We start from the raw sequence: 21,715 nt of genomic DNA on the forward strand, positions 1-21,715 counted from the left end.
AAACAAAAACAAAAAAACAAAAAAAAAGGAAGGTGGGTAATATTTTTTAATGAAACACAATGGGACATTATCTGAAATTAAGTATAGGAGGCATGTTGCTTCACTTTAATCTACCTCATGACAAGATGCAGGTAAAGAGGGAAGGCCAAACTATTGGCCCAGTGCATTCTTATTTTTAATCCCAGCTTGCTTTAATGTTTGGGTCTACCATCACCAGGTGCTGCTACAGCACAGAAATCCTGCCCACATGGTGATCTGCTAGATGAGCAATGTACCTGGGTTACCTGGCAGTAGGCAGCCAGGGTGTGTCATGTGCATGCTAGACTAAAACCAAAATTTATATCAGTTCTTATTCAGATTCAGAAAACTTTATTTGTCCCCGAGGGGCAATTTAAGGCACAAGTGAGCAGCTTGACATATAAAATACAATAAAAATAAAAAAAATAGATACAAATTAAAATATGAAGTATGTACATGTCCATGAACAATGTAAACAGACTTAACTAAACTTATGTTAATTCTGTACTTTGTTAGTGCATATTAAAGGGCTCTGCAACTGTTGCATTAACAATTATATCAAATTATATCACATCTACATTTAAAAGGGATGCATTTGTGATGCACAAAGGGCAAGGAAATAGTCCATGGACATGATGCAACGGTTGCTGCTGCGAGCACAATGTAATGACTTTGGGCGACTCAGATGAGACAATTCGTATCAACTCTGATTTTTGTTTTTTGTCTGTTAAGGGCTGAATGAAGATAACTATGTTCAAAAGTGAGGGGGAGAAAAATGGGATTTTGAAAAGTCAGGTGAATGCGTCCTCGCACGTCCCAAGCGTAAATTATAGCCTGGGCTTAAGTGAGTAGCTTGATGTGTTCTAAATACGAGACTGAATTCATTTGAAAGTTCTAATGTATGTGTGTATGTAGAAACTAGAGGACATACAGAAAAATGAGTAGAATAAATTAATAAACAAAGGATAAAAGGAAGAAGTAGAGTTTGGTCAGTCTCAGTATCTGGAAGCTGTTTGATAGCCTGTGATTAGACACACCCTGCCATTCACTGACACAGGCTCCAGGCTAACCAATTAGCCTTTGGCCTTCAGAAAGAGATCCTCTGGCTGGTTTTGTTGTGGCGTGGTTATCTATGAAGGCAAGCAGTGAAACCCACACTTATAGTGTCAAGAGGCTGTTTGGTTCTTTTATACAGTCTGACACCACTGATGAGCCAATACTGCTGCAGAGTTATGATCACAAAGGCAGAGCAAACAGAATGATAACACGCCTTGCCATTCGGTTAGACCTTCTGTCAGTCAGATTTATGGTACACAAAGACTTTATTCTTTGACTTTAAGCATTATTCTTAAGGCATTTTTGAGGGGTTTATTGACAAATTCACACATTTGTTGAAAGTTTTTTTTTTAAAAAGAGACAATACATTTAAAGTTTAACATGCTAAAATGAATCAGTGGGATATGGGTTTAATCCAGATGTGGCACAAAAAAAGGAAAAAGAAAGAAAAGCAGCTTACATCAAACATAATTGTTTGTATCATTTGTGATTTTTCTTTCCTTACAGTAATCCTAGATCAAATATTGCTGCATGCTGTGTTTGTATGCTTCCTGTTTGATGGAGTGAGTGCCAAATGAAAATGTGTCACCTGTTCTCTAATCCTTGACAGGAGAGTATATTAAATGTTAATCCCTCACCATTAGAAATGGTGACAATAACAGCAAGGAGGGTTACATGAGCTTCTGGGAAAAAAAATAAATAATAAAACCTACATAGTATTTTACAATAAACAGGCTGAATTCTGAGGTAATAAAGAGTTCTGATGAGTGAGCTATACTCTTCCTCTCCAGGCTCATCCACACCATCACAAGTATCATGTTATTAGCCTCCTCTTTTGACTGTGTCCACTGAGAACATCTGAGATTAGTCTTGGATCGGTGCTCAATGTTGCTCCCTTCTGTGGCCAATTTGTATTCACTCGACAGCAAGTCTTACAAGGAAGCGCACAGAAGAAACAATTAGAGCCATAAAAGCTGATAGCTTGGGGCTCTGCAGACCAACTCTACCATTACTGAGTTATTAGACGGTGAGAGGTGGGAAGAGGTGGGGGGTTAAATGAAGGCATGGGTTGGGGCAGAGGAGATAGAGAGGAGGATTGAAAAGAGTGGAGTGTTGGGGAAAAAAGCTGACACAATAGATAAGGTAAAGAGGAATTAAAATACAAGAACAGAAGTGAGGTGCAGCTCATGTGGCAGTGGAATGGACTGATTAGAGAAGGGGGGGGGCTGGGATCAGGATAATATCAAGTCCAATATCAAGTGAAGCAGTACAAAAGGGGCTGGAGATAAGAATGAACAGATGTTGAGCACCTTTTTTCTTGGAGTGAGAGCGCTACACTTCATGAACCAAATCAAATACATATACTCAAAAGTACTGTCACTTCAAGTGCACTCAGAATGAGTTGTGTGCTTGCTGAAAAGGCCGACAGGAAGAAGATAAAGGCGCAGCCCTCTGTGTAAGACTGTTTTTACCCGATTAGGCAGCAGTTGGAAAATGGGTAGGTTATTAGTGTTGCAAAATGAATGATGCCCTTTAAGCCAGCCCTGGTTACAGAAGTAAAATTTGCATTCTTTTGACTTACAGACAATGTGAGGTGATTCAAATTCACAGCACTGCATAGCTGGGCATGAAACACTCCCAGCTGAAGCATTGATACAGAATATTAAAGGTACAATATTCTGCAATCAATATCAGCATACAGACGAGGAGACAAGTGGGACTATACAAATCTGGCAACTAGGTTACCTCTCACAAAAGTTGTTTGCTTCTGGGCTGGCTGGGTTGGTGTCTGGGCTACACACACATGGGTTGTAAGGAGGTTAGAATGTAACAACAGTGAAACAATCAAAATAGTGTTTTATTTTTCTGATGCCCTGCTTTCTTATTGCTGTACTCCATCTCTACCTGGACCACCACTGTGCTACTGTCTGCTGCACATCGACCACCACTGCTCTTTTTCTCTTCCTTTTGCTTGTTGTGCCAGTGAGGTGGGAAGAGTCTACTTTCACAATAAGACAAGATGTAGGTACAAACATATGTCAGGCGCTTCTTTCAAATGTTAATTTTTAGAGTTGATATGTAGCATAACAAGAAATATGCAGAATTGTAACTCTTTTGTCACACTTTGTGTCTTTGCTGCTTATTCTGTTCTGGTTACCTGTTTTCTCATCCACTAACTCTTGTTGTTGTTTCAAACCAGCTTCTCTTATTGCACTTTTCTGCCAGTTGCATCACCTGACTTCTCCCTCAGAATATATTCTGGTCTGCTCTGCCAGACTGTCTTTGTGCACTTCACCTGAGCTTTTCGGTCGTCCATCTCCTGAATTTGAACTGGATCAATATTTTGCCTGACCCCTTTTCCCATGTCTGCCTGCCTAGTGGGATTCATTTGCATGTTTACCTTTACCTGCAAGTCTTTTTGTGCATTTGGGTCTATTTTTCTAAGCCGTGATAATCTGTTAGAGTCAGTTTGTTGTGCATAAGCCACAAGAAATAAAAATAAAATGATCCAACAATGACTTAGGGAGGTAAAGATAACTTTTTTGCAGCAGAGGCTTGAGGAATTTACTTACAAGTGTCTTTTTTTTTTGGTCTCTTGTTGAAACACCTGATGACAGCAAAACCCGGAGACATCTTGTTGCCTGTTCACAGTATGCTAAATCTTGTATAAAATGTTTTATTGAAATGCAGTAAATGCAGTCTGCAGAACAGAATATTATATGCTTATTTCCTGAACTTCTGCATAAATGAAATTCTGAGTCTGATGTGGCAAAGAAAAGTGAAAACATTGAGCCCTGTCTCTCAGTGGTCTCAGCCTCTTTTTGTGACTATTGCTGCACAACAATTAAATTTAAATTTGCTTAAAGTGAACAATTAAACAGCTCTCTTAAAGTCACGTCAGTTTAACTGCACCTGTTGGAAATGGAAAATAACCTACATCAATATACTGGAGTGTTGTTATTAAATGAGCTACTCCTGAGTATTTCTCCAGCCAACTTCTTGCAAAGAAGTTTTCCAATCAGCCATCATAATTAAGAACATCTGTCAAATTGTGCAGTGCATTTAAAGAGGTTGATATAATCACTCTGTTATATTAAATAGAATCTAGGCATGGATAGAGAAATGAAGTGTATTTTACATTTTTAATGGAGCCATCTTCCTCATCAGCTTTAATCTCTGTGAGTACTCTGCTGAAAACAAAGTCAAGGTGTTTCAGGATAAGAACAAAAAAGTCAGCACTGTTTACTCTGTGTCTTATGTGCACATTTTATTTCTGTATGCTGTTGCTCTGTGAGCTCTGTGAGTAAGGAGAAACATTACCCATGACACACTCAGTGCTTTAGGTTTATGCTTGGATTATGTTTTGGTCAAATTATAAAGCTGGTTTGGCAGTTGCCTGAATTTAGTGTCTATTTCCATTTTCCTTCAAATGCTGGTAATGTGCAGACTAATTTGTACTAAAAAGATAAAACAGGGTGCCATCATCCACATCTCTGCTTTGCTTTTACAGTACAGTATACACACACAACAGCTAGAGATGATCAGATCAAAGTTTCTTCAGCCGTAACAGCTATTGCCCCATTGTTCACTCTTTAATGTGACACCTCACAGCTTTAATTATCCACCGGCTGTTTGTTGAAGAAATCTAGACCAACCAATCCAGTTAAGAATATGTGGAACCAAATGTGATTACTTGATAATAGACAGTGTAGGTCTGTCCTATTAGCCATGCTCCATTAACATAAACAGTTTCCCTGACAATAAATCATATTGGTTTTGCTGAGCTGCTTATGTAGATGGAGAGCATCTTTTGTGCTTCACATGTCCACATGTAACATTTAAGAAGTCGATGTTATGAAGAGTGGAGAGGAAAGTCAGCAGCCACCTCTGCAGGTGGGTCCTCCACATAGCCTAAGCGAGTGTTTCCCAACCTTTATTGAGCCATGGCACATATTTTACATTTAAAATAACTCCCACGGCAGATCAGTCGTTGCCGATAACAGGCATACCTGCCACCAGAAAAATATCAACTCTGTCAGAGCTGGAGATCCTCTTAAGCACCCAAAGCCTGGTGCCTCACTGCTCACCTCAGCATCGGACTGGAAGCTTCGAGTTGACCTGGGGAGGCAGCTTATAGGTTCCCAGACCATGTTGTAACAACCTCACTGAGGCACCACATATACTATTACCAGTGACTCTAAGCAGGTACTGCTGATTGAGCCCTTGGGAGGACTGTATTGAAGAGGCCAATGAGCAAAATGTACCACGTGTGCTGGTGGAGCAGTGTAGGAGGGCAGACTGGAAGACACACTGTAAGCACATCAAAGGGCGGTGCAGAGGCTACACTGCCTCTAGGGCTGCCAAAAGGAGAGCCATGAAGTCCACCACAGTGGCAACAGAAAAGTCCTCAAGATGGTTGTGGCTCAAGAGGAATGATCCTGGGACACAAGTCAGGGTCTGATCAACCCTGGATGGGTCACCTGAGTGAGAGTGTATGATGTTGAAAGACCTGCAAGATCCAACGATCACTGAAGATGTGTCCCAGTGCATCCAAGCATGTATCATTCAGACGTGAGGTATGTTTACTTTGCTAGGAGAAGTCTGTGGTTCCAGTGTAGCTCCTTGATCTGATCACCTTGCAGTACCAAAGTGAGAAAGCCGCGCCTCATAAGACATTATTTATGAGACCATCATCTGCATAATAACCATACAGTACAGATAAGTACTTTGCTAAATGAGTTGGAGTCAATAAATCTCTCTTCTCAGGTGTCCTCTTTTGCCAAATGCTTGGTCAAAGGGGGTATTGTAAAAAAAAAAAAAAAAGAGTTAACCTGTTGACTTTAGATGTGTTTGACAAACTACAAACTCTTAATGTTTACCCCCTCTACTTCTGTTCCAGTGGGCATGCAAGCTCTCAGCCTCACTTTGCCCTCAGGAAAAATCCTGAGCAAAGCTTGGTATAGCTTATTTTAACAATGTTTGACTTAAGCTTGGTGTCCTCCTGTGTCTGGCATGTGAGCTGAGTCACAATAACACTCCTGGAAAACCTAATACCCAGACAAATGCAATAAGGTTCACTGTGTGTATACTATTACCAGTGTATGGGTTTAAGGTTTTATAGTAAAAACTCCTCCCCCACCTCTGCATGGAGAAACAAAGGTAAGCATCAACACAGGGCTACATGGATTTAGAATTATTCATGACATAGAAACCTTTTTTTTTTGTTTGAAATAAATATAACTGAAAACAGCATCACGCAGTGTTTGCTGCACTAGTGGGCTGGTGCATTTATGGAAAGCCTCAGCAGTACCATGTTTATGACTCCAGTTGTGTCCAGCAGCTTTGAGGATAATATCTGGTACACACTCTCCCTCTTTCTCCTGTTCTCACTCCTTCAGTTCATCTGAGCCTGACTACATCTGCCTTTTAATTGCCTGTGTTTCAATCCCTGCCGTGAAATTCAACACCTCATTAAAGCCTTCGGCACACCTGAATCATTCATCGACGAACAGGCAATTAAAGGGATGTTGGCATAGAGTTCCTGTTGGCTGATTTATTGATTGGCTGACTGACTGTGATTCTGTTTCTTTTCTTTTTTTTTAACCTTATAAATCTCCTGACTTTCAGTTTTGGATACAAATGAAATCTGTAGTTTATGTTGATGTGACATATGTTTCTGAGAGTGACATTTTTTCACATTTAGACTTTCACCATATGTTGCAATTTTAAAAGAGAAACATGTGCTAATGTAACTCTAAATACATTTTAGAAATTAATTTGTCGAATTTGCAGCACTGCAGACTGTTTCCTTATTCGTACATGTACTGTTGTTTTTTCATTTAGTGTAAGGCTGTTCATCACATTGTTGAAATAAAAAACCTGTTTGTGTAAAAATGAAAAGGAGCCACATACTGAATGCAGGTTTTTTTTTCTCTGTTTTTTTTCTTTGGCTTGTGGCTTGTTTTTTTAAAAATGAGTCTTGTGCCTCTTATTTAAGCTGCACCTTGGCAAAGATGATTAATGGATTTCCTATGCACTTACATCAGTTCTCACAGGTGATTTAAAGGTATAATAATCTTTTACGATATTGCTCTGTGGTTTCCAGGCCATTAAAATAACACCAAATGTGTCAGAGGACCACAAACAGTTCATTTAAAACTGATTGCTGGCCTATAGCTGGGGACCCGGGCCCCAGACACTGGGGAGCTATTGTGAAGGTGTCAGTTCTCAGTTTGCTTGTGTGGAAGAAAAATGAAAAACATTTAGTATAGCTCCTATCTCAAATCTCCTAGATAATCTACACACTTCCAATGAGGCATCTGTACCAACTGCCTGTCCTTCAGAAACTACAGTATGTGTTAGTATGTCTACATCTGCTTACTGGTACAGGAGAAATGCTTACCTCTGTGGGTTTGTAACATATTGCTCAATGCAACTCTGCTGTGCTTCCAGTATAGATTAATTGTTTCTGAATAAAAATGCTAATTCTTCCCATTGTTATGAAACTGGAAAACACACACAAAAATGAACATGTGAAACATCAAGTATTTCAGTAATTGAAACAAGTGCAGTGACACACAATCCTCTTCCAAAACTGTATTTTAATATCCATTTTTATTTTGACAGGCAGCCCACTTGATTCAGCTGTGTATTGATTGAATCTGAAAATAAATGAGCATGAAAATAAATGGTATGTCCTCCTGTAACTTGTCTTCTCCTCCTTATTGTTTTAATTCTTCAGCATTTCACTGCCGTGGCCTTGTGGAGGTGGGCAAAGTGTGTTTAATTTAAGTATGATTAGTGTTGAAGCTACTTTTGGTTGCTCCTTTCTAGTAACAACATTCCTGGCAGAGGCTTTATTACTTTAATCTGCTTTCAAACCTTCAAAAAAGCATTGTTTCTTATTTATTAGGTTTACATATCCTTAGTTAATCCTGTATATATTAAATGCAGCATTAAACTTTTTGGCTTAGAATCTAATGGCTCTACATAAATGCTACTATAATTTCCATTTCTGTAGATGGTGTAAATGGTGTTCATATTTTCCATATGTGGTATTGCTGCTAGTCTGAATCATAATCATAATGTTGGGGTCATCCCTGTATCAGTGTCCCTCCAGGTACCCTCTTACATGTCATGCAGAGAAGAATATGTTTCACAGCCCGAAACCTCCTGATGCCAGATATCATTATATAGCCTAATTAAAGTACTGCCAGTAGTGCCACAGGTCATAATACTCCAAATAATTCACTGTCATTATACTTCCCCCATGCCTTTTCCTGTAGGGAGCTATTTTCACAGCGGGTTTACGTTTGTGATTCTTGTTTCAGATCTGTGAACCTCAGTCTGGCTGACTTTATATTTGATCTATAAAAAGAACATGGGAAGATCACGTTCCTTAGAGAGCTCCTGAGTGTCCTGTTGAATTTCAAACTAGTCACACAATTAGCCATCTTTGTTGGAGACAAAGTCTGTGAACATAAATGAATATAAGGGAGAATATGCTGCCAATGTAACCCTTCCTATAGGAGTAGAACTACATTTTTTAGATGTCTTTAGGTCCACTGAAGAATCACCCCAGGGGCGATCGGAACAGTGTCTGTAGTACGGTCAGTTCTGCAGGTATCTGTTCTTCAGAAATAAATAGCTACAGAATGCTGTGATGACCAGTCAGAATCATGTATTCAACACAGCAGGGTAATAAAGATTTATGAAGAACTTCTGTCTCATGATTGGAACCAGGGGAGGCCAGTTTAGCATAATCACACTGCCCCTGTGACCGGACAGGTAATTAACAGTCTGAAGTCTATGGTTCTCCCCAGGACTTGCTGGAGGAATTATTGATTTGGAAAGTAGATGTATTAATGGATGAGGAAATATTATATTTTTAATATTTATATCAAACCATATCTAATCTCATTTTTTAAATACATTTATCCAAGACTGGTGTGTGAAAGGCAGCTGAGCAATAACCAATTGCTTTTACTGGTTGAGATTTACTGCTGCTGGCTACATGCTAACGATGTGTCATCTTTAATATAACGCACATTTAATTTCATAGTTTCAGTCATCAGTTAATAATAACTGATATGTTTAATGTCCTTGGCCAACATTGCTTCATTAATTCTTTATAAAAAGCATTTATATTGGAAACACATAGCAATACTTTAAGTACTTTTTACCTTTGTCTGACCTTTACTCTCTAGCACTGTGAGGAAAACTACCAGAAGCAAACAGGGGTGTAGTGGAGAGAAGCTACAGGTTGTGTACTTCTGAGCTGTCAGGCACTTAAAACACTAGACACAGCTCTCACAGAGCAGGAAGAGACAAAGGGCTCAGCCAAAACAAAGACACTGTGCTAAGCCACTCTCAGACTGGAAATTCTACTTGTAAACTTTATCAATTGTAACACAAAACACACACACAAACACAGAGATGGTTCATTAAATTCACACATTTACATAGTCATATAAAAAAGAAATAAATAAATGCTATCATGACAGGAGCTCTACCAGCATTCCTCTACTAACAGACCCGTATTGAAGATGGTGTTATGGAGGGAGTGCCGTGCCACTATGAAGCCCCACGTTGTGTATTTTCTGGGGGACATGCATCCAGTCTTAGTGATGGGGTTAAACAACTGCCAGATGTTTGAACGTGCTTCTTGTGTGTCTTTGTCTGTGAACATTTTTCAATTGGAAGTCCAATTCTAAAACTTGCAATGCAAGCAAGCATGTCCAAACTGAACAGAATATCAATAACCCGCCTCTTACAGAAGTAATGACCACCTCTGCTCGCTCTGAAGGTGACTTTGCGTTAGTAATGGCTGTCACATAGACCTGTGTTGAAACTTTGAATTGATTTGCAGTTATATTTTCTACCTCTTACGCTTAAAAACCTGTGCGTCAGTTATTGCTGTATATGCTGATGCCAAGGTCATTTTGAACGTAAGAATGATAGAGTCTGACATTAGCCCCATTGCCTCTGAATGGGCAGATGCTTTGCTTCGGAAAGTAGGTTGCCAAGTGTCTGCTTTGATAACCCATCGGGGCTAGCTGAGAGGAGTTGGCAGGCTTGTGTAGGGAAACTCCCTGTGCATTTACTCAATGTAGATAGACTCTGCTCTGCATTACCATTTAGTGCAAAATGAACACACAAAACGTATGGCTATATATTTCACACACGATCACACATTCACAAGTACAAAGACATGCAGCTGTATACTGGTTGGATGTGGACATTTTTCCTCTAACTTTGTCAGTGATGAAGAGTTTTCCCACTGTGACCCTTCGCTACTTTTTGTCCATTACAATCCTCTTGCTAATCCACAGTAATTTTATTCCACCTGCTACTTCTAATAAAAGGATTATTGCTTTTCTTCAGTACCGTAAAAAACACACTGGGACCATCGGAGTTTCACAGTTAAGATTGATGTCCTTTTATTTCATTCAGGAAATTTGTTTCAATCACAGCACTGCTCTTTTATGTATCAAACATATCCATTTATATTATATCATGGGATAGACATTTATAATTACCCCCTTGTCTTTCCGTTTGAAATATTTGCTTTGGGTATTGCTCTATCCACTGTGATCTTTTACACCCTCATGATCATTGTGCAATGTGTAAGTTATTCATAACTCATTTTAAACATTGTTGCTGGCTCCTCCTCCTCCACCGCAACTCTGTCCTCCCGTGGCTAGTGACCTCCTTTGTTTCTGCAGTGGTGGTAGGCAGCAGCAGAGGACTCGAGGATTGAGATGCTGAGATAATGAGAGCTGACTGTTAGAGGGCAAGCCTCAGCTTCTAAGATTCCTGTTTGTACTGCTGCATCATCTGTTATTAACTGCTTTGCCTACATAAAGTCAGATTCACACATTTTATTACACAGAAGAGTTTCCAGCTAATTCATCCATCTTTTGTAGTCAGCATACTCAAAAGGATTTGAGTTTTTGTACACAGTGAGGGTTCCTCTGGTATGTGAAGATGCTGTTTATTGATGGGAAAGAATTCTAAGAGGATGTTATTAGTGCAGGAGTAGTTTTAGACTATATTGGATGTATTGTACAAAGCAGCTATCATACAGAAATGACTTACCCAGATATTTGAAATATTTGCCTGGAAGTAAAAGCTAATGTAAATGCACCACGTTTTGTTACAGAAGGTCAGGTAGAAGAAAATAGACAGATTCCAATAGTTATGCACAAGTATGCAGAACACAATAAAGTTTATATTAAACCATCATATGTGAGCTTTTCATTATCTTGCCAAGCCTAACCCCAATCAAAGTGTTCATCATCATGAACTACATGCAGGATCCAATTTCATATGGTTTGTTGTTCTGTAGTTTTAGTTGTAGTAATAATTCTGTAACTAAGCAGTACAATTTGCCTTCAGAATGAAATAAGGTAACAAAAATCAAGTGACCAACAGGACAGCTTGCCAGCAGCTGCTAAGTGATTTGTGGTTTATTTTGTCCTTCCTTCTTAATATCTCTGTTACAACTATACCTTTTTGTGTATTTTTCTGAGAAAACATCCATTCTGACGCTTTCCCTGTCCTTTGATATTGAGATACAGATCTTTTGTTGTGTCCAATTAATTACCTGGTGAGTCTACCCACTGCACTTACTTTGATCCTGGGCGTTTCATGTAAGAGAACACTCCACAAACTTTACTGCACCATCACACATTTGTCTTAAATCTTAGTTTTTTTCCCTAAAAAAAAGAAAATCTATAGCAGCCACTTTAGGTTATATTGGAGTTATAAAGTGACATTCCTCCACACACCTGCAGCAACACCAGCCTGGTCTGTGGACACAAGGAAGTTTGGATTCATGCTGTCAGATCAATTTTTTATTTACTATTATTCTTACTTCCCCAACGCCTCACACCTGTATCTGCATAATTTAGGGTTAGATGATAACATTGACCAAGTGTATATGATCAATTATGCATAATTCTGTGCATATTTATAACTTTACAGTTAATATTAAATATTTTCAAGTTTCTGTCAATGATACCCAAAGTTTTTATAACGTTCTCTATAGAGTGACTTTTATATTTTCAATCAAATTTAAAGCAGTGTCACTGAGTTATTTTGATAAAGAGCCTTAAGGTCAAAAATTAAAGACAGGCCAGGAAACAGGTGAATTAAATTTCTATAAAGGTTGTCTGGTAAATGCCAGGTCACCATGATAGAAAATGAGTTTGCTTCAGGGATTATTTTTATTCACAGCTCTGCTGATCTTTTTCCCCCTCCCCCACTCTCCCCCGCTCTCCCCCTCTCCTACTCTCCACAGACTCTCAAACCTGTTTAAAACATCACCCATTCTACTGTTCTACTCCAGATCTCTTACTCTGCTACCAATTTAGTAGAAAAAAAAGCAGAAGCAAGTGCAGGAAATGTTGAGAACCTTGAGGAAAGTGTCAAATAATCCATGCATTTTCCATTGTTGTGCCACTCACGCATGGAAACTAGGTCATGGTTGCATGTGGTTGGTATTAATTGTCCAGGAATAGAGATGAGATGAGTTATATGAGTTATTTATGTTACATGAATGTAGAAATATTAATCGTTTTCTCTGTGAGTGGAAGTACCTGAAGAACATGGTGTGTATTAGCTCCTAGGCATGGTTCACAAGAGACTGAAATACAGCTTTGATGACCACCAGCACCAATTTTACACTTCAATTATATTTTTAATCTCATAGGAGGACTATTTTAAAGTATAACAACAAACACAAATTGACTCTTAACAATTTACAACCTACCAGTTCCAATTTCCACATGACCTGCCATGCCCCCCCTCCATATCCAGTTAATCCTTGGTGTGACTCATTTTGTGGTGACCCTCCAGTGACTGTCTGTACTAGTGAGCAATAATCAAGGCTATAGCAAAAGCGAATGAAAACAACAGCATGGACGAGGAGGAAGGTTGTCTTTTATTTGCTGCTTGAAAGACCCGAATGCTCTCAATAAGGTTCAGGTAAGACCAATATTATTGGAAAAGTTCAAAAATGGAGGCAGGCTAGAGTCACTTGGATTTACAGGGGGCAAACCCAATCATAACCAATTTCATCATTCCTGTGTGTGAATGTATGTGGCTGCCTAGTGTCTGAGTAGGAGAGATGTGTGTGTGTGCACGTTTGTCTTTATAATTATATGCATGCTGAGCATTGCACCACTGCCTCCAGGACCAACATTTAAATCTTCGGTCTGACCCATCCATCTGTCTCTTGCTCGCAGCTGACTGCCTGTGTTGTTGACTCATATTTCATGCAGGATAATATAATGCACATACCAGGCGTATTGTACCAGATTTACACCTGCTTACCAAGGCTGCGATGTCGCAGCAAAACACTGCTAGGGTATGCCAAATAAAATGTGCACTTATATAACTTGTTTGAGATCCAAACTGGTCATTATTGATCTATTTGATTTAGAACACATGTGACCACATGTGTTTTTGGTTCCACGCACCACAGTCTACTACAGAGATCCCCTGAGAAAGTATGATCTGAGAAAATTTGACACGTGAAGCTGAGAAGATTGCCCAGAATGAAGGAGGAGCTCATTTGACAGCAATGAAGTTGTCACTGTTGTGAACCAGTCACGATCACCGACTCACAAGGGATCTATGTGCATGATCCACGATACCTGTGTGAAGACTTTAAATATAGGGTACTATGCTTAAAAAGAGTCCTAATCAGCCAGTATGATGAGGAGATATATATAGATCAGGATCTTAAATTCAAAGGTAACACTGACTGAGAAACACCTTTAGCATACCCCAGGGTTTTCCTCTTCGTTTGCCATGCAGGCAAATCATTTAACCACCTACATACTGAGGTGATCCAGGACTCAAACCTAACATGTCATGAATGTCAAACACAATCTATCTCCAATATATCTCCTTTCTTTTTTGTCTGTCCGAACATTCCTTATCTTTTTTGACAATTAAATCTACAAGCATACATCTAACCCCCTTCTGCTGCTGTCTATTTCTTTTTTATCATTTTCCTCCATCATTTGTTGGTTCCCTCTGTCTTGCCACAACATTTCTGCCAAAGAAATCTGGCATGAATTGTGATCCGGCCTGGAACAACAGAATATGTTAGATATCTGCACTACAGGGAAACAATCTCACAGGGAGACACCAATCAACTGATTTAAAAGAGACCGATACAGACTCCTGACAGAGAAGTAATTGACATTCTTCAAAGCTTCTTTTTTCAAAATGTGCGGCAGAAGAGCAGCAGTGGGGGACGTCTCTGCCCCTGCGCCTGATAAGAAGCCACCTTTAGAGAAACCTTGCATGCTGGCCGGTGGGGCTGCAACGCTATGAGATGTTATTGAGACACACAAACATATTCACTCATAGGAAAACACACACACATATACACACACATACAAGCCTTTGTCAACTGGTGAGATTACATCTTTCTCTGATCTGCGAAGAAAGTGCCGTCCCCTCCCATGGGCCAGACGGTAAACAAAAATCACAAAATGTTGCACTGTCACAACAACAACAAACAGATGCCACGTCTGAGAGACCAAACAAAGATCTACAAATTATTCATGCTCCCAGTTTTAGATCAGTGATTTTTATTCTCTCATTATTAGTCATTGTTGAAGTGATTATTAAACAGGGAAGGATGGTGGAGACGGATAAGGGAAGAAAAAAATATAAAAGACTGGAAGATTGCACAGAGATTTGATACGAGATGGCAAAGAGAGAGAGAGAAATGACGAGGATGATAAGAAAAAAGGAAAAGATGACCGAGTTCAGCAAAAGTGTGTGGGTTGATAATGAATGTAATCTGCATTTAGATGATATCAGGCTATGTGGTCATCCCTGATGTGAATTTGCTAGTTCTGATTACATGGAATTGTGGTGTTTGGAGAGAGGCTTCAAAGCGGGTCTTTGAACAGAACTCGGCTGATACATACCATCACACCATGACTACACCTACTATACAGTCATTTAAAGAGAGTTTACTGCAAGTGACTGATTCCTTTGTGTTTTTTTTCAATACAGATTTCTAAACTTCGCACATGACAAATATTACCAAATTTAGAGTGTGAAACCTGCAACAACCTTGAGCTACATGTACAGATGACACTTGGAAAAACTTTGGAATGGCACCAAAACAACAAAGAATTGGCATCATGTGTTAAGAGCCACTCTTCCAAACTGGATGCAACAAAGTTTAAGTACACAACACACACTAAATACATCCCATTCTTGGTTGTGTTTTTAACAGTTTCAGCCAATACCATTAGCATGACAGTTACATAAGGGTTCACTACCACTTACTGTGTCTGCGTTTCTGGTTATGGCCTGATAAAATATTTTGTAATCGTCCATGCACAGCATCTGTTAAAAAGCTCCACTGTGCACTAGGTCTCCAGTTAGAGTGGTACAAAGTGTCTCTATCAATAAATGCTGAAGGTTGTCAGTTATTTAATCAAAAGAAGCTGCCTCATCTAAAAAATCTAAGAGGGAGACAAAAGGAAATGTGTCTTCAGTTCTGAAGGTAAAAACTGTGGGAAACCACTTAAAATAATGAAAATACACTCTATGCTATATGCTATTTATTCTAATGAAACCACCACTGATGAATAATGCTGACAGCGCAGTCATACAAAGAGGAATCTTAAATTTATGGGAAACCTTCTGATCATCCACGGCCATTGATCACAATATCATTTTTTAAAATTGGTAAAATATGTAGGTGTGAACATTTTCATGAGTAACGCTTCAAAGGAAAGCTGATTCACAGTAAGTGACACACAAATGCTCTACTTGGATCATTTGTAATTTTGAAGACTTTTCCCTTAAATTAGTCTTTTGCCATTTATAATCTTAAAATAATCTAAATCCCTTCTTAGTAGCTACTAAGTCAGTACTGAGAGGCAGTCTTCGGTCCTGAAGCAGCTTTAGCTTATAGGCATGTGACATTACTTTCTTTGCTTTGGTAAAAAGGGCAGAATGGCTTTATCAGTATGTGCACAGTGGCAGTGTGATGAGACGCACAACGCTTGGCAAGTTAGTTTCCACTTATTTAACAATTCCTGATACATATTCAGCAGGGAGATTGTTATCTTTAAGCGTGTTTTTTAAAGATAGTGTGTATGAATCAGATTTGATATTTGGCAAAAAGAAAACAAGCATTTCCGATTAGCCCAGCACTGTACCAACAGTGCACTTGGATTATATTAGCTCTATGTTTATTATTACATTATTTTGTATGAGCACTAGTAAGCGTGTGTTTTGAAGTATTGTTGAGCAGCTGGCCTTTATAGCATTTTGCTTCAAGAAAGACGGTTCCTATTAACCCGATAAATGCATTAGGCCCGATGGTCCTCGTATTTTTTTTTACTAGGTCAATACACAATAATGCAACTCCTGATGCAAGGACAGGGAATGTTTTTATAGTTACAAATGATATGATATGTAATAATAATGATAATAATAATAACTTGCAATGCTGTATTCAATCTGCAAATGAAAGACATGTCCTCATCTCTGTTCTTGCACCAGGTTTTTGTTGTTTCAGGGACTTGTTTTTTTAGGTTAGCAAGCAATAACTGCTTTCTGTCAGGATCGAGAGATTATCCCTTAAATCTGCACTCTGTTCCATGCTTTTTTTCCTGGCCTGTTTTCTCCTTTAGACCTTAAAGACATACATTTTATTTGGCTCAGTCCTTCTACTATCTTTGCCTGTCATCCTCTTTCCCAAACACATTTACAATCTCTGTCCATCTTTTCTCACACTATTGTTCCTGTCCACTGTCTCTCCCTGTAGTTGCCAATCAGTAAAAAGAGCAGGGCAGACACAGTCATCTTCAGAGGGTCATGCAGAGAGGTCACTGCCAGCAGGGCCTGTTGACAGCTTGACGTTCATTATCTGGAGCCGATACTGGGGACAAATTAGATCCCCACAGTGAAGGGAGTTGGTAAGAGGCTCCAGGTGTGGCAGTGCAGAAAGTAAGGGTGGCTCTCAAATCAAACAACCCTTTTGGTAGACAAAAAAATGAAGAGCATTTCTGAAAGCAAAATCTATGTTGGTGTTACTCTTTGAACACTATATGCAGTTCACACATGTGGCCGAACTGTGAACAAGCTCTTTCACACAGAGCCCACGTCTGATAAAATAAAAATGGGTTGAATTGCTGCTTGGTAACAAGATGCTTTTATGTGATTCAGACAGAAACAAAATGATCCATTGGTCCTGCTGCTTATTACAGCTGTTAAGGTGTCATCCTGTAAATCTCTGCTTTTACCTCTGATTTACTTCCTCTTCCTTTTGGCAACCAAGCTTGTTTTGACAGCAGCCAACACCCTTGTAGCAGCCCTGATGTACCAGAGGAAAACATTTCTCTTCATAGAAGGAGGACATAGTGCTATCTAACATGGAGGAGAGTGACTTGAAGAGAGAAAACAGGACAGAGAGCAATGGGTGCACCATTAAGAAATAGCCTCTAAACTACATCTGACAATAGCCAAGATTGCGCTTGAACCCAATTCATCGAGGTAAAGTGGCCATTTGAGGAGGTGCGGTGGGGAATTGGTGTTCCTGGATTGAGATAGTGAAATGCAGGGAGTGTGAGTTGTTTTCTATATCTATATGTCACTTCTGCTCACTGCTACACACTCACACCGTGGCCAAGTGGGGTAAAGCACACTAACACCTAACCAAGCAGAGGTATGCAAGCTTGTATGCACATCTATGATACAGAGGAGGCCATAGAATGCTGTGTGTGAAGAGAAGAAAGTCAGATGCCAGTGAAACAGCAGTATACACAAAACCAGATTGTCTAAAGGCTGTTACATACTCCACGAGAACAGAGAACAGAGAACTCGCTCCACGGGTGGTAAGAGTAAAAAAAAAAGTTATTTTCGGCACGGAGGTACCATACTCCGCGAGACGTGTGTGCAGAACTCCTCATACGGCCCTCCTACGCAGCGCACGTCACACACAAAAGGTTGACAATGCAATTGTATTGTAAATTGTGAGCACAGTCGTGGTTACCTGGCCTAACGAGCTGATAATGTTCAGAGAAGAGGGCGTACAGCATGACAATAGATAGAAGATCAGTGTAGCTGACTGTAGCAGACCTCTGGTCTGTGTGAGTTTAACTCTGAACGTGTGGATGACTGTCTGCAATAATACATCCCGTCTTCCGGTGTTTAATGTGCGCGAGCCACTGTAACACCGTGATCAATACTGGGATTAGTTTTTATCGCCACCTTTTGGACAGACGCTCTCCTCCGTGCGCCATGTTTCTCCTTCCAGGAGCTGTATGCCAGCTGCTCATCTAAACTGTCCATCGTTGCTGTGCTTCCTCCTTCTGTGTGTTCTGCATCTGAAGAAGCTCTTGGCTTCTCCACATTCATCACGCACACAATAAATTCCGACCAATCACAGCATGGTTGACGCACAGCCTTGAGTTCTGCCCGGACCCTGTGCACGAGATCGCTGCACAACGGGTGGTCCGAGATAAAAAATGACATCATTTTGTGGGCGCAACGTCTGCAGGGGGGAGGGAGTTCTCTGTTCTCGCGGAGTATGGATCCAGCTTTACTTAGCATTTTTCAGTTGCTATGCTACATGCTAAATCCAACATTTGGACCCAGCTGAAATGAACAAGAGTGTGTAGTCTGACACCTTCAGCATTTAAGTTACATGTATAAACTTTGACTGAGACATAATGTTTTTGATTTGCTTTATTTCATGGTATTTTCCTCTTCTTCCACGTATTCCTCTGATGTTTCAAGAGTATGATATGATATAATATTTTCACAATATGATGCAATGTTGATTAAAACAAGAGTAAGGACTTGTGGTTCTTTGGGACTGTACAGAGTGCTACTTTAAAACAGTGAATTTGAGATTTAATATTGTGTAAGGTGCAACATTTGTGGCACTTCACACAATAACGGTGAGGATGATGGGGCCACCTGGTGTTTTGTTTGACCAGTTGAAATTACTCACATAATACTTTACCTGCATTTTACTATTGAGAAATCCTCAGTCTTTGTTGTGCAGACTTTTAGTTTGGATCTACGAGCTTAACGGACAAACAGCTGTTGTGGGGCATCTAAAATGAAGGACCATCAAGTTTGTTGTTTAATAAGCACATATTGAAATGGTTAGGCAAACAATGGTTAGGCATCTCTGTGAGTCCCTCTCTCCATTACTGTGGACCAGTGCTTCAAGTGTGTATGCTCATGCATGAATTTGCATTTGCAAGCATGCAAACTGCTGCTGTAACACAAGCGTCACTACTTTTTTTTCCCTCCTATGTGAGTGCATTCCCTTCATTTCACAGGCTCTGAGCCATAACAAAGACCACTGGAGCTGGTATATTGGCAATCACACAAATCTGCCTTCACCTCAATATTTAATGAGCTGAGCAAATTAGCCATACAAAGCAATCTATTGAGCCTTTCCTCCCCACTTTGCAGATATACATGCAGAGGAAAGCACCTCACAGAATGCTTATTACAGCTGAGCCAACACTTCTCATACTCATGGTCAAAGGTATATTGTACACACAAACATCACACACACACACGTAGAGATGCACATAGAACAGATTTGCAGTACATACCAAGAACAACAGAATGTATTTACATAACCTTCTGTCATCAATGTCAATCTCTATTAACACTCTATTACAGAAACTCAAAACACTGAATTAATAATGACATCAGCACTCATTTTTTTCATGTGTGAAATAGAGACATTTAAAGAGATGATGATGACAACTCCTTAGCAGAAGCCCTGATCAGTGATCCATGATGATGGAGCTGTGTGTTTCTTGAGTGTTAATTAAAATGTAGCCTCAACCTTGACAAGCCTCTGACTTGCACAGTAACTTAATTACCTTGTTAAAGAAACATTTAATGGTGCTATAGACAGTGGGAGGTAATATGGGAATGTGTTCTGATTGGGTTTATAGTGGTCAATAAATGTACCTGCTGAATCCAAATGTGAGCCTAACTTACCATTCTCAGTATGCAGAGACAGCTGTTATATGGACAGCTTTTATTTTAAGCTGCTTTGGGTCAAGACATTTCTGTGCAATTATACACACTATTCATTCCGTTCAGTGTTGGTATAATATTCCTCTTTAAGCAAAAATGTGAATGGTTGTGTGTCTAAGCAGGAGAGGAAGGTCTGGCAGAGAAATCCTTCTGTTTAAATACTATATCCCTGTCTAAACAACTACTCCATTTCAGCCTGCAGCGTAATCCCCGGCACTCAGTCAACTAAAACTAATTCATCATGCTCAGGGGAGAGTTGTCTCACCCTCTCACCCTTTTTCTCACTTCTAGCCTCATCAGACCCTCGTGTAACAGGGTTTCTTTTTATTTCAATAAAGACTTATAAATAGCTTGATAGACGTGTGGGTTCGTCCTCTCTCTCTTTGCTCATCTCTAAAGTAACTGTCTCCCTTTATGTACACTGTGTGCTGAAATCCATGAACCAATTGTTGAAGGTAGCCCACTGCTGTGTATGGACAGTGAGTGCAGACAGCAAAACTTACTCTAGAACCTGTCAGCGGTTAACAGTGGTGTCAGAAAGTTGAATAACTATCACAGCACACTTGAGGAATTTTGTATTTGTCAAACACAAACAGTATTATGATGTTTGGGCCCTCACTATGTTGTCTGAACTATTATAATTAAACTCCAGGGATAAAAGTTGCCCCTTTCTTTTGCCCTCAATGGCGCCTTGGGGCGGATTTCTTATTCTCTGCATAGTTTGTGTATACGTGCATCATATGAAAATGTACATATCTTCAGAGGATGTGGAAAATGAGAGGCTGTAAACTTTGGTTTGGTCCTGGATTCCTTCCTGTCTCTTCACCCCTTCATCATTCCTCATCTTTATCTGGCACCCTTTTCTTTCACTGGCACTTTCTTTGCCTCTGTGCCACCCAAGTTCTTGGCGGTAGCCCTGCTCGCTGTCTCACCCATCTGTTTCCATTCATTAGGACAGGATTCGCCTCTCTGCTCTTCTGACACCTTTTCACATCAGGCTGCACAATGTAATTAAACAGGGTTGTGGGGGGATGATTTCTGAGCTGCAGCTCCCTCTTTCCTCTTCCATCTACTCTAACTGTGTCCTGTTTGTTCTCATAGGGTTGACACTGCTCTATGCTCCTTTGTGGATGGACTGTATATTTTATACCCCCATCTCTACTTGTGACACACTTTAAGCATCAAAGGACTCATAGTCTAATTCTCAATACGCTTGTTTCTAATGTTGTCGCTGCGAGTAATTACACAAGTCCTGGAGTCACATGTGTGATGTTTGCCTACAGGTGAACTCACCTCACCTCAACTCACTAATGAGAAACTTTCATGTCACTTTATAAAACCACAACAACTACTGTGTTTCAAAGACTGGAACTCTATCCCTGACACTAACAACTGTGGAAGATCACATTCAAAAAATTGTGATAATGTCGAAAAAGTGATGCTCAGTACAATTTACAGAAGAGTAGTTGAGTTTATAATTTAAATCACATTTTCACATGCAGGTTTATCAGTGTTGGGGACAACTGGAGTAGTAATTAAGTGCACAGCGTAGGAGACTAGTTTATAAAAGCACATACATATCAAT

The sequence above is a fragment of the Parambassis ranga genome, chromosome 3, assembly GCF_900634625.1.
Source record: "Parambassis ranga chromosome 3, fParRan2.1, whole genome shotgun sequence".
NCBI classification, from domain to species: domain Eukaryota; kingdom Metazoa; phylum Chordata; class Actinopteri; family Ambassidae; genus Parambassis; species Parambassis ranga.